Here is a 20,669-nt window from a genome sequence, read left to right as displayed (position 1 = left end):
CCGGCACTAGACATGTGGGTGCTGCCCTGCTTTTTGCTGATTTTCAAGGCGCGCGCGCGCTCTCTCTCGCTCATTCTCTGTCTCTCTCTCCCTCTCATCCACTTCCAAAACTTATCTTTGAACTTCTCCCCCGATAACATTGTTTTTCCAGCACCGGAAAAGTGAAAGCGGCAAAATTAAGCTTGGTCGGGAGGGGAGGGGGGTGAATCAGTAAAGAACAAACATGGAACGAGGAGGGGGGGGGGGGGAGCTGGTTGGGGTGGGGGTTGACAACACCAAGGAAAGCGTTTGTGCAACACGAGAAAAGTAGCCACGCATATTGAAAGTATCAGCAACTCAGGCGCCATTCACGAGTCACAGAATGTTTTCATGATTGCCCTTTAGATAAAATCAGCTAAACATCCCTCTCTTGGTGTCGGTCAGCAATTTGCTGTTGTTGCAGTGTAATAGTGATAAATGTTGACATCATTTGCTCATTTTACAAACAGAAGGTTTCGTGCCCATGAGGTATGCGGAAAACTCATCATACGAAACTACTTTCAACGTACACGGTTCAGTGCTGTACTCAGACGCCAGGCATGTGAACCTCTAAAGTGCCCATGCTTGCTTGGCACGCGCACTGCTACTCTGACAGCAGACCAGTATAAAAGTCCGTAATGTATAGAACTAACCAGCCTGCTTATCAGCGCCGCGCGCCTCGTGAACAGCAGACTCCCCCTGCATTCCAAAGGAACGGCTCACGAGGCGCGCGACGCGATCCGATTCTTTGGACAGGAGCGCCTGCCTACCGTAAGGTTCAGCCTCTAAGTGACGTCAGGCGGGCCCACGCACTTCCGCGCAGGCGCAGAGTGTTCTTGGCCGCTTCTCCGGCTCCGCTTGCTGAAGGCGTACAAGAGGCGATGGACGGCACTGGAGCCCCTGACCGCGTCGCCCCCGCCCGCCCATCCATCCATTGGGAGCCGGGCAGAAGGAGCCCACAAGAAAACAGGGATTCCAGCAACAAAAGAGCCCGGTGAGGTAAGGGGGGGAGCGTGTGTGTATGCAGTTTGTGTGTGTGTGCGTGTGTGCCTGCCTGCGTGCCTGCCTCCGTGTGTGTATGTGTGTGTGTGAGTGTGGCTGTGTGTATGTGTGCGCGCGCGACTGCATGGCGGCATTGCTGACTTCCTGGGAATCTGAGATAGGATATGTGCCGGCCGTGCGTGCCCACGAGGTGCAATCGGCGCGTGTCCGAACCTTGTCTCAGTTTCCCAGGAAACTGAAAACAATAGTTGGCGAGCTAGACTGCATGCTACGCATGCGCAACTCTAGCTCGCCCTAAAAAGCAGTCACTACAACGGGAGCAATGAAAGAAAATACAGGCAATACAATGGAGGATGAGCAAACCTACGGCCTACCACTGGCCACCAGGGATGAGGCGCAGGTGGTAGCCTGCGGGTGGAGGAGGGCCTCGAACTTCCTCAGCAGCGGCAGCTAGGGCAGGGACACACAGGTGGTGATGTGCGGAGGGGGAGCGACCTACCTGGAGGGGTCAAGGGTCGCTCTGCTCACCGCACAGCTGCCAGCCTATATGGGGTAGTGGGAGGGAGGAGCAGCTGGGAGGCGGGAGGTGGGGGCAGCAAATGGGTAGTCAGGGGGGCGGGGCTGCAGGGGATGCAGCGGCGAGGGTCGACAAAGAAAATAGAAGGCAAAAGGGCACAACAATTGAGGGGGAAAAGAGTGGCACAGAAGGCAGAAAGGTCACAAAAAGGGCGAAAAGGCACAAATATACAGGGGGAAACGAGTGGCACAGAGGCACAAAGGTCCCAAGAAAGGACAGAAAGGTCAGAAAAATGGGGAGGAAACGAGTGGCACAGAGGGCAGAAAGGTCCCAAGAAAGGACACAAAAAATGAGGGAAACGAGTGGCACAGAGGCACAAAGGTCACAGGAAAGGGCAGGAAGGTCAGAAAAAATGGGGTAAACGAGTGTCACAGAGGGCAGAAAGGTCCCAAGAAAGGGCAGAAAGGTTACAAAAAATGGGGGAAAACGGGTGGCCCAGAGGGCAGAAAGGTCCCAAGAAAGGACAGAAAGGTCAGAAAAATGGGGGGGAAACGAGTGGCACAGAGGGCAGAAAGGTCCCAAGAAGGGTCACAAAAAACGAGCGGAAACGAGTGGCACAGAGGCACAAAGGTCACAGGAAAGAGCAGGAAGGTCAGAAAAAATGGGGGAAACGAGTGTCACAGAGGGCAGAAAGGCCCCAAGAAAGGGCAGAAAGGTCACAAAAAACGGGGGAAAACGAGTGGCACAGAGGCACAAAGTTCACAAGAAAGGTCAGAAAAAAACAGGGGGGAACGAGTGGCACAGAGGGCAGAGAGGTCCCAAGAAAGGGCAGAAAGGTCACAAAAATTGGGGGGAATCGAGTGGCACAGAAGGCAAAAGGTCACAAGAAAAGGGCAGAAAGGTCACAAAAAACAGGGGAAACGAGTGGCACAGAAGGCAGAAAGGTCACAGAAATGCAGGGGCAGCTAAGCAACAGAAGGCAAAAACGGGCAGAGAGACACGGGGGCCGCGAGGGGAGCAGAAGGAAAAACTGGGCAGAGAGACACGGGGGCAGCGAGGGGAGCAGAAGGGAAACCGGGCAGAGAGACATGGGGGCAGCGAGGAAACAGAGGGAGAGAACGGGCACAGACCACGTACAGGCAGCGGGGGAGACAGACAACAGCAGTCACAGACACAACAATGAAAATGCAGTTACTACAACTGGAGCAATGAAAGAAAATACATGCAATATAATGGTAGGATGAGCAAACCTACGGCCTACCACTGGCCACCAGGAATGAGGCGCAGGTGGTAGCCTGCGGGTGGAGGAGGGCCTCGAACTTCCTCAGCAGCGGCAGCTGGGGCAGGGACACACAGGCGGTGCTGTGCGGAGGGAGAGCGACCTACCTGGAGGGGTCAAGGGTTGCAGTATTATTGACTGTTACTAGGTGTCCCAGAGCAGTTGCAAAGGCAACCCTGTTAGCCTTATAGGGTACTGAACCCTTAATGCAATTATAAAGAGAAAGATTGCATTAACGCAGAAGTACCTTATGTGGCTAATAGACGTGCCTTTACAGCTCCACAGGGCCACTGAAGAAAATCGGTAAATAGTACTGGCTCCTACCGATGTTGAGGCGGAGGACATGTAGGGACATTGTAAAATGGTTTACAGCAAATCAATGGTGCTGGGAAGCATGAAGACAAAAGAAATGCTGGAGACTAGAAAGTTAATGAATACTATTTCAAAGAGGGTTCAATATTCACAAAAGAGCAATACCGTAAAAAAAAGGAGTAAAGCTAGAGACCGTTAGGAGAAAGTGAATGGTAAGCAGGCCAGACATGTTTTGCTTGCTTTCATTTTCTGCTTATGAAACAGAACAAAAGGTTAAAAAGGTAAAATGAGAGAAAGGGTGAGACTGAGTAATGGGTGAGTAAGACACAGGATGGGCAGAGACCGTGAGCAGAGAGGGGATTAAAAGAGGAAAAACAATAAGAAAAAAATATGCGAAGAAAGAGAGGGAAGAACCAGGACAAAAGAAATGGGAAGAAGAGTGGGAGAGAAGAGGCAGCTGGGGGTAAGTAGAGGAGAGACGGAAAGAAACGGGAAGGGAAGCATGGGAGAAGGGAGGCATGAGACAGGAGGCAAAAGATGGCTGAAGATCGAAAGAATGGCGGAGGCAGAAAAAAGAGGGGGAGCAGGTGAGGAAAACAAGAAGGAGGTAAAGATAGTGCGGAATATGAACAAAGCAATGCGAATGGAATGAACGTGAAGCCACGGAAAAATATATTGGAGGAGGGGTGAGCAGAAGAGGAAAAATGTGGAAAACCAATCACAGCATGGGAGGGCCAGAGATCAGGAGGGTAGAAGGGGGTAAAGGGGCAGCATGATCGAGGCCTGGAGTTGAAATGCCATGAGTCAAAGTCTTCGGAGCAGATCTACAAGGAAGTACCGCAGCGTGGCACTGCAAGCCGTTTGGCTGCGCCACGCTGCGGCACTTCCGTAGTATAGGGATGCAACATATTTACAAGAATATGTTGCATCTCTGTGCTCCCCCTGCGCTGGCGCAGAAACAGCAAACTGCAGCCGTAGCTGGCGCAGGCACCCTTGCACCATGGTGCAAGGATGCGTGCGTCGTGGGGAGATTGTTTTTGTGCAGGAAGGTGACAATCACTACGGGCATTTTCCTCACTCTCAGGCAGGAAACATAGAGCACAGAGCAGTAAAGAGCGAAGAAAATGAGATTTCTCCACAGATTAGTAAAGCAAAGAACATCAGATTTACACAGAGCAATAATAAAAAATGTTAAATCATGCAATACAGTTTATTGAAAATATACAAATTAATCGGCCAGCAGCCCTTACTACCCACCCGCATCATATGTTTTCTTTTATAGGGGAGAGAGAGTAGTGAGGAGACAATTGGCCGAGCTCTGACCCCCTCAAGATGGCGGCTCTATGCGGCAGTAGGAGAGAAGAGAACAAGGCATGGCAATGAAGATGTCAACTGTCATGTTTCTCTTTCTTGAGCGACAAGTTTAAACATAAGTTCCCACATTTGTGAGAGTTAGAGCGATTTTCGTTGTAAATACATTTTTTCAACCTGTGTTTTGGTTTGGAGTCCAGTGGCCTTGAAAACCTGAAGTTTGTGGCTCCCAGAATGATGGAACCAGAGGGCGGGTGTAGTCTGCATGGTCATGGCATGGCGAGCAGCTGTGGCGCTGGCGGTGCTCTTAGGCAACCGCAACTGCTGTGGAAGACAGCGGGTGGCAGCGTCCTTAGGTGTGTTTTGAGGACTCCTTAAGCTGTGGTGATTGACCGGTCCTACCCCCCTGCTTACTCTGAAGAAAGTTAAAGTGCAGCTGCTATGGTAAAGTGTGCTGTGGTGTAAGAAATAATAATTTTGACTAATTAACAAGTTTTAGCAGTGGTGCAAGTCAAGTGAGGCACACGTTTTAACAATTCTAATAAGTCAACAATAGTCGATGGAGCTGTGAGGGAAAATGTACTTGATGAACACCAGTGTTGATAGGTTTCACCAATGTCATGTGACGGGAGAGCAAGTAGGGGGGGGGGAGGGACATCACACGCTGTATAGTGTGATGGCCAAACAATGCGATCTCTTATTGAAATCGCCAACGAGGGAGCTAAGCCCACAAAGGATGCACATTTAAGCAAATGCACCAATGAAAAGACAGCATTTGTAAATGACCCAGATAACAGCCAATGGCAACTGGTGGGTGTGCCAAACCCCACAGAAGAGATATAACAGGTCGATCGAGCTCGACCTAAAAAGTAAGGGGGCCAGAACACATCCCTGCCTGACCCCCTCTACCAACCCTTATGTCATTAGAGACCTCGCCCCCAGTATTGATCCTAACCTGGGCTCTCAAATCCTTGTGCAAATATGCTAAGAAATGGTAGATGCAAATCCTCTGCAAACGTATACACATTTACATATGAGTGTTCATGAACATATCACAGTTTGTTTTTGTTGAGTATTTCAAGATGATTTATTTGAGTTTTTCTGTAAGTGAAGTCTGTCCTGCACTTCACCTAGGGCTAGATGTAGGTAATTGTAAATTACAGATTCGAAAATACCGAATTTTACAGATTCGTTATTTTCGAATCGCTAATTGCTATGTAGATAAAAAATCAGTAAAAATTACCAAATCGTTAAGATTAGGTAATTACCGAATCGGTATTTACCGATTCGGTAATTACCATTCATTCCTATGGGCCTGGTGGCCCATAGGAGTGAATGGCAATTACCGAATCGGTATTTACCGATTCGGTAATTGCCATTCATTCCTATGGGCCTGGTGGCCCATAGGAGTGAATTTCAACTACCGAATCGGTAAATACCGATTCGGTAAAATAGGGAAAGAGTCAAGGGTGGCAGGGTGTCACTTTGACACCCTGTTGCACCCCTGATTAGGGCTTGTGTGCACATGTGGCACACATGTGGCACACACACATGCCCTAAGGGCATGTCTGTCTGCCACATGGCACAGTTCAAAATGCATTGATTTGCATTTTCTTAGGTATTCCTTATTTACCACCAACTCATAGTTGGTGGTAAATAATGAATCCTTAAAGCACATGAGCACTGTTTAAAGTGCTTCATACGTGTCATTTACCGATTCGGTAACTACCGAATCGGTAAATGATGATTCGGTAAATAACGATTCGGTATTTACTGAATCTGTAAATTGGCCCCCTACATAACAAAAGCCTATTACCGGTCGGTAACGGCCGAATTCGGCCGTTACCGACCGGTAAAGGTCTTCCTACATCTGGCCCTTAGTTCTATTTCTTAGCCAACACTTGTTTCAACGCTGTTACATGGGATTACTCCACGACTTCTTTAGGGCTATAAGTAGTATCTTGAGGACTCTTGATTTCAGTGATATTTCTAACCCGAAAGGGTTTCTGTAAATATTTGTACAATTTGTTTCTGGAGATGTCGTAACTTATTCCGATACTTCCTGGTTATTTAATGCCATTACTGTTATTGGTATAACATATTTTCTGCCCCATCCGGCAAGATTTTGTGGGTCGAGTGATACTCTCCCTCCGCGAGTACCCGGAGTTTGATCGTTGCATTCTCGTCAGAAACTACTTAAATATACAAATATTAATAGAAACCCTTTCGTTACTTTTATGAAGGCATTCCGTGAAGGAAGAGTGGGTGCCCCCCCCTGGAGCGACAACATTAGTTAGGGTTGTCTCCCCGGTTGAGAAAGTTTATTAACTACATTGTTCAAACACTACAATAAGGATGTAAATTTCATGTCTATTATGTCAATTATCCGTGAGCAGAAGGAATTAATAAGAACTTCCCCAAGGTCTGGGGCGCTTGAACCCGCTTCCATTTGAGTACAAATGGAGTAGCTAGAGTGCCTGCTTGGCACCGGCCCGAAATCCTACTACTAGCGCCAGCTGATGAAGATGTTTGCATCCATGATGACTAACAGCTGTGGGAGAAGCTGGCATGTGGGGGATGTTTCCTTTTAGAGCAAACTGGCTTCCCACATGCTCTCATGTGTTTGGTGGTCATCGCGACTGTGGCTACTGCATTTGTAGTGGCCAAAACCGTGTAGTGTCCTGGGCGAGGCAGACCTATGAGCACCAGGGCTGTCTCCACTGAGAAGCGGGACGTTGTTAGAACCAGCAGTCTGGTGCGCAGGATCCGAGGGTGTGACAGTAGGTGCTGTATCACGTGCTTGGTCAGTTGGCATCCCCCCCCGAGGCGCCCCTCCAGGCGCGAGATCGATGTGTGGTGCCTTATTCCCAGTGGCGGCTGGTGACATTTGAAAGCAGTGGGGCGTAAAAGTTGGGCATGACTTTTAAGCTGCGAAGCTAACAAAAGTAGGTACAGGTTGGGTCCTCCTCCCAAGAGAAAATTGGAAAAAGATTGGCAAATGGTGAATTTTAAAGCAAAAGTATTCTGCTGTCAAGTGGCTAAAGAAGATTTGCTTTCAATACAGGAATTCCTCCCTGCCAAGTAATAAAACCTTCCTACTGACCAAAAGCCAAACTTTACATTATCAATATCGATTCAATGGCAAAAACACTGCTGGCATGGAAAAGCTATTAATTTAACAGTATGATGTAGGGGTGCAACACAAGCTGGGCTCACACCTGCTTTATACACTAATGTGACCATAGGCGCCTCCGTGCGGGGATTGAGGGACAGCACGGGTGTGCATCACAAGCTCATTGCTGCTGACATCATCTAACACCTGCGAGATAGTTGGCACTGCTTGGCAAACACAGTGGCAGCATTAGAGGCCAACAGCAAAGTTAAGGAATAACCCCAATCAATGACCTCTATGGTTTTTAAGGCCCGCTGCTTGTGAATCTGGGTTAGAGCTGCCAGGTAACCTTAAGTGCTTGAGTCACTTTGAGGCACTTAACATAGCAAAAAGAACGGCACACAGCCCTCTCAGGGCTCCGGAGAAAGCTCGCTACGTCTGCTCGTATCAGACAACAGGCGGGTTTAAGGCAGTACAAACAATGCGGTCCCTACAATCTGTGGTGCCCAAGTGTTGCTAAAATATAGCGCCTCTGTCTTCACTCTCCGAGGCAGGTTCACGACTAGATGCTGTTACACTCGGAACCACTGGACTTCAAAGACAAACAGTGCACACTCCCCACTCCGACTCCCACGTGTTCCTAGACACACGAGTGTGCATTAGAAATGAGCATCTTATGCGCCCTCTGTTTCCAACAACTAAGAAACAGACCTCCGGCCTGCCTGAATAGCACAGCAAGTGTGTTTATGTGGGCAGGTGGGAGGCGGGGACCCGAGGGCCAGAAGTCCCTTCTGGTGTCTAATGCTACAAGCGGCCTCCAGCCCTCCCTTTATCAGACCAGTGGTGAGAGCATAAACCGCACTGCTTCAACATCCTGCGCATGCTACGAAAGATCTTCCGGTGGATCCCCACCGAGACTAGGAAGACGGTCACCCAGGCCCTCGTCACCAGCCGACTGGACTACGGCAACGCCCTCTACGCCGGAACCACCGCCAAGCTCCAGAAGAGACTCCAGCGGATCCAGAACGCCTCAGCCAGACTCATCCTCGACATCCCCCGACGCAGCCACATCTCCGGACATCTGAGAGACCTGCACTGGCTCCCCGTCAACAAGAGAATCACCTTCCGTCTCCTCACCCACGCACACAAAGCCCTACACGACCAAGGCCCGAGCTACCTCAACAACCGCATCAACTTCTACGCTCCCAAACGCCACCTCCGATCAGCCAGTCACGCCCTCGCCGCCGTCCCCCGCATCCGAAGATCGACAACAGGAGGAAGGTCCTTCTCCCACCTGGCCGCCAAGACATGGAACTCCCTCCCGACCGACCTGCGCCTGACCCAAGACCACCTTTCCCTCAGGAAGAAGCTCAAGACCTGGCTGTTCGAGCAGTAGCAGCACCCCCCCCCCCAGGCGCCTTGAGACCCTCCGGGTGAGTAGTGCGCTATATAAATGTCCATGATTGATTGATTGATTGGTAACTGTGGAGTCTGCAAACAGCGGCGGAAATCTGACAGCTGATGTAAAACACTCAAAGTCCTCAAGTCTTTAACTCCTAAAGACCTAGAAGAAGCACATTTATGAAACTAAGAAGGTCCGTGGTGTCTTCTTTCCATTCCTCTTCCCTCGCAGTATGCCAGGAACTGAGGCAGCTCAGAGGAAACATTAATCAAGTTTAACCTATTTAACCTTTTGTATTTACTTTTCTTTGACCTGACTTCACTTTTCTATCCTTGTATAAACAATGAAAGTGTGTCCATGCCCATCTGTGTGACTGTTGTACGATTCCAATATCTAAAAAACTTAAAGAGCCCAGAGCACTATGACAAGGGCCTTCCTGCTACAACCATGTGTGGTGCGATGTTGTGTTGCAGTCAGGACAACACACGGATAAAAGGCACACGCTTGAGATTGCCACGAGTACCCATCGAAAACGTGTTTATTCTCGCCTAAGCTGCTTTTCAGCAAAGCAGGCATGTGCACTTCCAAGTAAATTCTAATAACCACAAAAATCTGTTTCTACTTTCTTCAACTCTCTTCCGTTCGATAATCAGCAAAAACAATGCATTGCCATAGCCCCGCAGTAGCTTATTTGTCAGTGCCGGCCTTTTGCAAGATTGAGGAAACTTTCGGCTCTCTGTTGATTTGTGAATCGCGTTCTAATACTCGCGGGGGGGGTATTCACGCGCGGGGGAGATTAAAATAAAGCAGCATTATGTATTAAGCACAGTTGCGGCCGGCAATACGGGCGGGTGAGAGGGAGGGACAGGTCCAGGAGTGTTGCGCAGGGGACGAAGGGTAAAAATAAAGAGAAAACTTACCTTCCTCCGGAGTCGGACCTCGGCTCCTTCTCCACGCCACGGGTGTTTTTTTTAAATGAACCCAGGCTGCGCGGTGGAGTCTCAGCCAATCCTGGCGCTGCATTAGCAGCCCCACTGCGCCAGGATTGGCTGAGAGCAGGGTTAGTGCCTGCCCTTATGAGACCCCGGGGGCCCGGGTCCCTAGCACGCTGAGTAGCTGTTGGGGAGGGAGGGGAAGGTAAAGTACCATGAGCGCATGCGCGGGCAAGTCCAAAAAATGAGTAGCCAGACATTGCCATGCGCAGACTGCAGCTGCACTGTTTGTGCACACTGCTGTACTGTGCTGTCAATCACTGCCACAGGCAGCCCCGCCCCCACACCTTCCGCGATGTCATCCAGCCTTGTCCCGGTAATTGAGGCTTGAGGGTTGCCGCCGGCTGCCGCAGAGAAGTTTCGTGCACGCAATATGTACACTTTTAATACTGCCAGGACCTCAGCGTGACGGTCGTCCATGGGGGCTAGTGGGGCAACGCCCCCAATGGACGCACCGCCACTGCTTATTCCCCAGGGACAACCTGCGCTCTGTTAGTTCTATGTCTGAGGACACTGTGCTGATACCCTCTCCAACATGCTGCCCAAGGTGATAGCGGGGCGAGCGGGTTGGTGGCCAGTGCGTTTCCCATCATAGATTTTAGAGCTCCTGAGTTGCAAGAGGTGGTGCAAATGGTGGTTAAAAAAGAGACACAGCTATACGATCTTATACCTTAAACAAAGGGAGTCCGTGGGGCCCTCCCTGAGAGCTACGACCCACTGCCAGGGCCCAGGCAGATGAGACAAATGCCACTGTGAGTGCAAGATACAACGCAAACAGGAGTACACAGTACCTTGTGATCTCCTCAGTTCCAGGAAGTTAGAGGGTGGCCCAGCCCAGCCTTTTCTAGGCTATGACGGGTGCAGATCGACCCGATCTTGGCCCGGGCACGCCTGTATGTGTCCTGTGCTGTGGTAGCCCCCAGGAGTGTTTGTAGCACCGGGAGGCCTGGTCATGCCTTCCGCTCCAAATGCCGCCAACAACAATCGCCAGGTACCCTGGGGGACCGAGTCCCACCCCAGCAGCCAGGAGCCGGAGGCAAGGAGAATGTTGAGTGCGGGTGTGCGGGCTCCACTAGCCTGTTTCTCAGCACGTAAATTCTATTGATGTGTTAATATCTGTTCTCTACATACCACCTTATTCTTTACCCCCTGCCTCCCCTCTCCTTTAACTCCTTTTTATCAATGAATATAAAGACAATTTAATTTATATTACTGTCTCATTTTATTACTCGGTTTGATGACAATTGTTCGATTGCCTTTTATTTTCTGAATTAATCAACTTAGGAGAAAATATCAAATAAATAACCTTAGGAGTGGCTTATATATATTAAATAGGGAGGTCTGGACTTTATCATTAGTTTAAATGGCAAAGTCAAGTTAGCAGTTTCAAAACTGCTCAGCTCATCTGCAGTGGCAGGCTAGGAGACATGTTTTGTTGTGTAACCATCATGGTGGCACAATAAGTGCTGCAGTCCATGGGGTGCAACAAAGAAACAATGTCCTGAGAGGTAAGGATATGTAGGCAATTAAAACATGTATGCATACAGCATTGCTTGTAAAGAAAGAAGGAGAATACTCGTTTGTATGAGAAAAGATAGTTAATCATCTTTATATTTATAACATTAGTTTCATGGTCGGACGTTATACAGTTAGGAACAGCACTGCATAAATTGAATTGATGACAACCATATAAAACTTGGTGCAAAAAAGTGTACAAAGTGAAGGTGGCGACGCAAGTGAAAGTGAACAGCGTGGACGGCGCACTGTGAATAAAGTGAAGATAATTTACAGTGAGTGGCTCAGAAACACATGTGACAACGTGATATCACAGTAGGCAGAGGTTTTTCAATTAAATGTATAGCCACAAAGGAGGAGTGCGCCTGTTATTTAGGCTGTTAGGTCAATGGGTCCATGGGGGGCACTTTAACTTGCAGGTTCTGGCTAGCCCTGGACTGTATAATAGGGACTTATAAGTAAATGAATGTATGCCAACTGGGTATATGCCAATTAAACATACACTTTTAAGGGTCAGAGTCAATTAGGTTTGGTTAGCAGTCCTCAGTGCACTCTCAGACTCGAAAAACCTGCAGCATCAGTTTAAAACGTTGGTGTGATTATGCAAAAAGAGACATTTCCTTGCAATGCCCGTAACAAAGATGGCTGCCCAAGCTTTCCAATTGCCGCAATGAATGCCAGAGCCAGAGGAGAATCATCAATTGGAATAGAAGGGAGATACCCACTGGGGTAATAGAAATGTGCAGTAGCGTAGCGCCTGAAGTGTCGACACAGATGTGACGCAGCACCTACGATGTTGACGAAGATGCTGGTCACGACAAGGTGCAATACATACCAGTGAGCAGGCCATCTGAGGGTTTACTATTCCCACCCACAGCACCACAATGTAAACACTTCCTGCGTTGAATATGTAACATAAATGCAGTTGGCATGGACAGGCCTTAAGGGACCTTGCATGCTGTGGAGAGCCCACAAAGGATTCCTCTCAGTGGGACTCGCATGTCAAATGCCCTAGACGCACTTTAGTTCTCCATCTTACTTCTAAGTGCTGATGTGGAAACTCTTGCACTAGGGCACCTTATCTGCAGTTTTACCTCAGCTATGCATACACCCCCAAAAGGACCAATGAAATATTTATTATTTGCACCCCATGGGAGCCAATGCACTGCACCACTATCAACTCTGCTTTGTGGTAAGGATTACAGGCAGGGCCACTGGGAACAATAAAACCAAATTATGCAGCAGGGTTTTCTAAATCATATTGTATTTAAAGCAAAACTATGCGGCACAAGGAGGCACATTTCATGAATGTATTACCTCATGGTTTTGTTATTTTTCCACATTACCACTATCTGGGGAAATATTTTACCTAATTTGTACTAGTATGCCACTCAAAAACAGTATTGAGCAACAAAAAGATGACAGTTAACCTTTGTAAAGGGTCTTCCACAGTGCTGCAACACGTGTTACCGTGTTTTGGGGTGTTTTGATCTGTTTGAGCTAGACACCATTTTTTGTGAGAAAATCTGCAGGTATGCAACAGATGATGGATTATGTGACAAAAATGGCAAATTCCTAAATATTTGAAAAATGCAGCAGATGCAAAGCCACATAATTCCAGTGGAATATGTGATGTAACAACGCGATCAAAATGATCGCGGTGTGTTACATCACAGTATTTACAAAGCAAGTTGTTACAACGACTTGAGCTGGAGGGCGCTGGACTTAAGAATAGTAAGATTTACTATTCCAACACCGGTCTACGTACAGTAGAGAATGAGTTGGAATAGTAAATCTTACTATTCCTTAGGTTATAGCGCCATCCAGCGCAAGTCGATGTAACAACTTGTGTTGTAACGGCTGCATTGCAACTGCATCACGGTGTACTCACCGCGATGTAAAGGATGTTCCCTATTCCAGTGGCCCTGTATATAAAGAGGACATCGTATGTAAAAGAGCAGGGTCTGTACAATTCCCTGTTTGCCCTGAAGCGGCAGCTTTTCGCTCTACAAATTCACTTTCATTAATTCCACCCATGGGTCGGGAGCATTCCCAGCAGTCCCTCCAGCCTCACCTAGGACTGAACTTTATGTTGTCTTGTTGACTATAGAAATAGGCCCTTAAAAGTGATTTAACAGGAAAAAATCGATTAAACCTCTATTAGGAAGATGTGTGGGTAAGCTTCAGACAGACGAGATGGATTTTATGTGGTATGCTGCCCTAGCTAACCTCAATTTACTGGCCCATAAAAATCTTTACGGGTTGGAAGGCTCAGTGTCTACCATTCAGCAGGTTCCAATAAAAAAGGCCTGCTGCACACAAGAACCGTCCTGGAGCCTAAACATTTTAGGGACATCACTGCAATCTACCTGCACCTCTCCACTCTATTCTATGGCGCTGCACTCTACACCACTGCAATCAACACCACTGCACTCTGCGCCAATCTAATCTACACGACTGTCAAAATCGAGTCAAATATACTTTTATTTGATTCATTAAAAAATCATAAAAGGATGTACAACCATCATGAAACGCAATACTTTAAGTATACATTTTAAAAACGTTTAAAAAAAGGCCTTGTAGTCCTCATTACAATAAGGGGAAGCTAATTAGGTTAAAATAATGACGAGTATAAAAGTACATTTAGAAAATAAGTGTCAATTAATTGGCTACTTGGCTAGAGTCGCTTTTTTCCAGTTGTTTTGCAGCGATCTTCCAAAGTTTTATGGCTCTTCAGGACAGGGGAATCGACGACCCTCCAAGACACTTAATGACTGCTGCTCTGCATGTTCTTATTTGTTCCTTCCTTAGAGCCTCCCGAAGGATGGATTTTCGAGTTTCCAATAAGAAAGGGCAAGTACATACTAGATGCAGTAGTGACTCTTCCCCTTGACCACAGAGGCGGCATACCTTGGATGACCATTTTTGTTTCCATTTTGGGGTCAGATCCTTTGAGGTGAAAGATCCCATTCATAGCAACATCACATAATACTTTTTCTGGTGGGAGAAATGTTCCATCAGATATTGTTGCAGCTTCAGCCTCTGATAGGCCTGTATCACAGCCTAGGCGTGATGTTTTTTTGCAAAGGTCATTTTATCTGTTAATAAAGAGATCCGCTTAATGGCGTTATTCACCACACTTTTAAATCCGGAGTACGTATCGGCGGGAAGCCAAGCATCCTCTAGCTGTGGTACCAACAGGGATTCCTTCAGGCCTGTTATGGTTGAATTGACTAGATTCAAATGGTTTTTGATCTCGACCCAGCAATGATGGGCTATGGTGTTGTCTTCTGCTTTCCTCATGCTCCAGTCATATTTTACTAACGCGCCTTATCTGGCCATGATCTGATTTTTTAGTCCATATTCTAGGCCGAGTTGTCCCTGTGAGGTATGTAGCGCTATTGAAAACAGTCTCTTAAAAAGTGTGGATTGTGCTGTGTTTAGGACTGTGTGGTACAATAGGGGGTGGTGATGGACAGAGCATCTGAACCAATCAAACACTCACACCCAGTCAACAGATCTGGGTTTAATCCATCACTGTTCTTTAGCCCACTCTGCCACCCCAGTTCAGACATGACCATATGCAAAGCAGTCTGACCCTGTGCCTCATGGGAACAGTCCAGCCCGAACTGCCAACCCATGCCTTCCCTTGACCGGATTCAAGCTTCGTAGGACCGGTTCCTGGCATTACAGCCGTCTCCAGCCAGGCTTGCTTGAATCCAGTGGCAAAGTGAGCAAGGGACTCACGTCTGAACATACCCTGCCAACTTATGGCGAACAACGCAGTACAAAAGGAGGTGGTGATGGACTGAGCATTTGAACCAATCAAACACTCACTGCCAGACGTGCATGAATCCAGTGGCAAAGTGAGCAGGGGACTCATGTCTGAGCATACCCTGCCAACTTATGGTGAACAAAGCGGTACAAAAGGGGGTGGTGATGGACGGAGCATCTGAACCAATCAAACACTCACACCCAGTCAACAGATCTGGGTTTAATCCATCAACGTTTTTTAGCCCACTCTGCCACCCCAGTTCAGACATGGCCATATGCAAATCAGTCTGACCCTGTGCCTCATGGGAACAGTCCAGCCTGAACTGCCTAGCCATGCCTTCCCTGGACCGGATTCAAGCTTCCTAGGACCGGTTTCTGGCATTACAGCCATCTTCAGCCAGGCTTGCTTGAATCCAGTGGCAAAGTGAGCAAGGGACTCATGTCTGAGCATACCCTGCCAACTTATGGCAAACAAAGCGGTACAAAAGGGGGTTGTGATGGACGGAGCATCTGAACCAATCAAACACTCACACCCAGTCAACAGAGCTGGGTTTAATCCATCACCGTTCTTTAGCCCACTCTGCCACCCAAGTTCAGACATGGCCATATGCAAATCAGTCTGACCCTGTGCCTATAGGAACAGTCCAGCCCGAACTCCCAAGCCATGCCTTCCCTGGACCGGATTCACGCTTCCTAGGACCGGTTTCTGGCATTACAGCCGTCTTCAGCCAGGCTTGCTTGAATCCAGTGGCAAAGTGAGCAGGGGACTCATGTCTGAGCATACCCTGCCAACTTATGGTGAACAAAGCGGTACAAAAGGGGGTGATGATGGACGGAGCATCTGAACCAATCAAACACTCACACCCAGTCAACAGATCTGGGTTTAATCCATCAACGTTTTTTAGCCCACTCTGCCACACCAGTTCAGACATGGCCATATGCAAATCAGTCTGACCCTGTGCCTTATGGGAACAGTCCAGCCCGAACTGCCAAGCCATGCCTTCCCTGGACCGGATTCAAGCTACGTAGGACCGGTTTCTGGCATTACAGCCATCTTCAGCCAGGCTTGCTTGAATCCAGTGGCAAAGTGAGCAAGGGACCCACTTCTGAGCATACCCTGCCAACTTATGGTGAACAAAGCGGTACAAAAGGGGGTGGTGATGGACGGAGCATCTGAACCAATCAAACACTCACACCCAGTCAACAGATCTGGGTTTAATCCATCACCGTTCTTTAGCCCACTCTGCCACCGAAGTTCAGACATGGCCATATGTAAATCAGTCTGACCCTGTGCCTATGGGAACAGTCCAGCCCGAACTGCCAAGCCATGCCTTCCCTGGACCGGATTCAAGCTTCCTTGGACCGGTTTCTGGCATTACAGCCGCCTTCAGCCCGGCTTGCTTGAATCCAGTGGCAAAGTGAGCAAGGGACTCACGTCTGAGCATACCCTGCCAACATATGGCGAACAAAGCGGTACAAAGGGGGGGTGATGGACGGAGCATGTGAACCAATCAAACACTCACTCCCAGTCAACAGATCTGGGTTTAATCCAACACCGTTCTTTAGCCCACTCTGCCACCTAAGTTCAGACATGGCCATATGCAAATCAGTCTGACCCTGTGCCTCATGGGAACAGTCCAGCCCGAACTGCCAAGCCATGCCTTCCCTGGACCGGATTCAAGATTCCTAGGACTGGTTTCTGTCATTATAGCCGTCTTCAGCCAGGCGTGCTTGAAACCAGTGGCAAAGTGAGCAAGGGACTCATGTCTGAGCATACCCTACCAACTTATGGCGAACAAAGCGGCACAAAAGGGGGTGGTGATGGACGGAGCATCTGAACCAATCAAACACTCACACCCAGTCAACAGATCTGGGTTTAATCCATCACCGTTCTTTAGCCCACTCTGCCACCCCAGTTCAGACATGGCCATATGCAAATCAGTCTGACCATGTGCCTCATGGGAACAGTCCAGCCCGAACTGCCAAGAAATGCCTTCCCTGGACCGGATTCAAGCTTCGTAGGACCGGTTTCTGGCATTACAGACGTCTTCAGCCAGGCTTGCTTGAATCCAGTGGCAAAGTGAGCAAGGGACTCACGTCTGAGCATACCCTGCCAACTTATGGCGAACAAAGCGGTACAAAAGGGGGTGGTGATGGACGGAGCATCTGAACCAATCAAACATTCACACCCAGTCAAGAGATCTGGGTTTAATCCATCACCGTTCTTTAGCCCACTCTGCCACCGCAGTTCAGACATGGCCATATGCAAAACAGTCCGACCCTGTGCCTCATGGGAACAGTCCAGCCCGAACTGCCAAGCCATGCCTTCCCTGGACCGGATTCAAGCTTCCTAGGGCCGGTTTCTGGCATTACAGCCGTCTTCAGCCAGGCTTGCTTAAATCCAGTGGCAAAGTGAGCTAGGGACTAACGTCTGAGCATACCCAGCCAATTTATGGTGAACAAAGCGGTACAAAAGGGGGTGGTAATGGACGGAGCATCTGAACCAATCAAACACTCACACCCAGTCAACAGATCTGGGTTTAATCCATCACCGTTCTTTAACCCCCTCTGCCACCCCAGTTCAGACATGGCCACATGCAAATCAGTCTGACCCTGTGCCTCATGGGAACAGTCCAGCCTGAACTGCCAAGCCATGCCTTCCCTGGACCGGATTCAAGCTTCCTAGGACCGGTTTCTTGCATTATAGCCATCTTCAGCTAGGTTTGCTTGAATCCAGTGGCAGGACATTGAGCCCCTTGCTCACTTTGCCACTGGATTCAAGCAAGCCTGGCTGAAGACAGCTGTAATTCCAGAAACCGGTTCTAGGGAGCTTGATTCCGGTCCAGGGAAGGCATAGCTTGGCAGTTCGGGCTGGACTGTTCCCATGAGGCACAGGGTCAGACTGATTTGCATGTGGCCATGTCTGAACTGGGGTGGCAGAGTGGGTTAAAGAACGGTGATGGATTAAACCCAGATCTGTTGACTGGGTGTGAGTGTTTGATTGGTTCAGATGCTCCGTCCATCACCACCCCCTTTTATACCGCCGTGTTTAGGACTGTGGCATCATTAATGTTCAGAATTTCCGAGCCGTATAAGATGGAAGGTAGAAATTTTGCGTCAATCACTTTCAGCAGATGGCCGGTGGATCATCCTTTGAGTTTTTTCCTTAGGGATTTGAAAGGGAATAACAATTTTTTGGCTTTCATACGGCCTTGGTCCAAGTGTAACTTAAAGTTAAGCTTGCAATCTAGCTGAAAGCCTAGGTATTTATAGGACTCAACCCTGGTCAGTGGATGCTTGCCCAATTTCCTGTAAAAAATATGCCTTTTCAATGTTTTATTCGATTTGGAGAAACACATAACTTTTGTTTTTTGGTGGTTAATCGTAAGTTGGTTCAGGACTAGTATAGACTCCCAATTCCATAACCAGTTTCTGCAGGCCTACGGGAGTTTTCGCTAGCAGGAAGATGTTGTCTGCATATTGGAGAAACGGTGTCAGTATTTTGCCCAATTTGTGAGGGTCGGCTTGGGTTAACCGAATGCGCTTATCAAGATCAGAGGTGTAAATGTTAAATAGACAGGACGCTAATACGTAACCCTGTTTTAGCCCATTGAATGTTGGAATTTTTCCAGTTAAACTGGACCCATCTCCTTTCTTGATTTGGACCCACGTGTGTGAATACAGATTGATGATAGCCGCCAGGAGTCAAGGCGGGACCCCCCAGTCTTGTATTTTTGCCCATAAATTAGCTCTTGAAACGTTATCGAAAGCCACTTTTAGGGAGATACAGCAGGCATACAAAAGCCTAGATTTTGCAAAGGCTTGATTGACTAGGAGAGTGCTCACGGAACTGTCCTGGTGCCTACACTTTTTAAGGACATCTCTGCAAACTACACTGCATCACTCTACTCTATTCTATGGTGCTGCGCTCTATGCCACTGCACTCAACGCCAATCTAATATGCCCCATTGCGATGTATGCCACTATACTCTGCTACACGCTAAACTCTACGCCACTGCACTTTACCCCAGAACATTCTATGCCACTCTACTCCACTGCAGTCTACAACACGGTACTCTGAAACACTACACTCTCTTCCACTGAACTCTACAACACTCTACTCTTCACTACTGCACTCTATGACACTCAACCCTTCAAGACTGCACCGTCTGCCACTACACGCTATGCCACTCTACACCATTGTACTGTATGCCACTGGACTCTACACCTTCTATTCTACTCTTCACCACTGAACTCTATGCCGCTGCTATCTGTGTCACTCTACTTTGCGCTACTGCACTCTTTGGACTGCACTCTATGCCACTCTACTCTGCTAGACTGCACTGTCCATCCACTGCATGTTTTGACACTGCACAGTATGTCTCGCTACACTGTGCATTCTACAACACTGCTATCTGCACCACTCTACTCTGTATCATCTACTCTGCACTACTCTACTCTGCACCCCTTTACTTTATGCCAGTGCACTCTACTCTACGACCCTACACTCTGCTTCACTCCATTCTAATCTATTTATCAAGACTACACTCCATGCCACTACACTCTACAACACTGTGCTCTACCATGCACTACTATACTCTATGCCACTGGTCTCTGCATCCCTCTACTCTATGCCACTGCACCATACGCCACTGCAATGCACTTGCACCCCTCTATTCTGTGGAGTAGTGGAGAAGTGTGGCTCACTGGTTAGAGGCAGCAGACCCGTAAGCAGAGAACGGCCCGGGACCAGGGTTCGATTCCCGACGCGGCAGGGTCGTGGACCAGGGTCAGCGGACTCGATAATTCTCGCCTCGGTGCCTACTCTAGTCAGAAACCACACTCGGCAACTCTGGGCATCAGCTTGCCTCATCTTCACAACGGCCCCCCAGACCGCCGGGGATGCTTGGTTGCACCTTAGAGATACCCATCAGGGACCATCTCTCAGGGTGAGCCAGGACGGGTTCCCCAGCGGTCGAAGCGTGGAGATACTCCTCCGGGAGTCGATTCCTAGCGCTATATAAACCCGCAATTAAATTAAATTAAATTAAATTAAATTATTCTATTCCACTGCACTGTACACCACTCTACTCTACTTTACTGCACTCTATGCCAATGCACTTTACAGCACTTTACCCAAAAGCAATGCACTCTACACCACTGCACTCTATTCTGCTCCACTCTACTCTATGCCACTGTACTCTGTGCCACTGTACTCTACATTACTGCACTCTACGCCAATGCACTCCAAACCACTTTGCTCAGAACCAATGCACTCTATGCCTTTGCATTCTACACAAATCTACTCTGCACCTCTGCACTTTCTGCCTCTTCACTTTAGGCCACTCTTCTCCACTCTATGACACTTCGCTCTATGGTACTCTACTCTATGAATCTCTACTCCATTAAATTCTAGCCTACTCTGCTCCACTCTA

Source organism: Lissotriton helveticus, chromosome 3_2 (assembly GCF_964261635.1).
Source record: "Lissotriton helveticus chromosome 3_2, aLisHel1.1, whole genome shotgun sequence".
Taxonomy (NCBI): Eukaryota; Metazoa; Chordata; class Amphibia; order Caudata; family Salamandridae; genus Lissotriton; species Lissotriton helveticus.
Note: the sequence above shows the minus strand (reverse complement) of the source record.